Genomic DNA, 457 nt, shown 5'->3' with positions numbered 1-457 from the left:
GTAAAAGGGAGTTGATAAATAAACGATAGAGGTAGACAGAAATGCTGGAGAAACTCAGCTGGGTGCAGCAGCATCTATGGAGCGAAGGAGATAGGCAACGTTTCGGGCTGGAACCCTTGAAGGAAATAGGCAACGTTTCGGGCCGAAACCCGGAAGGGTTTCGTCCCGAAACGTTGCCTATTTTCTTCGCTCCATAGACGCTGCTGCACCCGCTGAGTCTCTCCAGCATTTTTGTGTACCTTCGATTTTCCAGCATCTGCAGTTCCTTCTTAATCACTGTGGTATCTCCGCAGTTGTATCTGGACTCTGCTCGTAATTCTGAACGCACTCCCGGTCAAACCAGGGCAGCCTGGATTGGTCTTCAGCGCAATGCGACACAACGTTCCCCCATAACACTTGTTCTCAGTAACACGGCATTCTTCCATAAACTCATACCGGGGATAAGTCACAGCCACAG

This window comes from Amblyraja radiata, chromosome 29 (assembly GCF_010909765.2).
Source record: "Amblyraja radiata isolate CabotCenter1 chromosome 29, sAmbRad1.1.pri, whole genome shotgun sequence".
NCBI lineage: Eukaryota > Metazoa > Chordata > Chondrichthyes > Rajiformes > Rajidae > Amblyraja > Amblyraja radiata.
The sequence above is the reverse complement of the archived record's forward strand: the minus strand, read 5'-3'. Positions refer to the sequence as shown.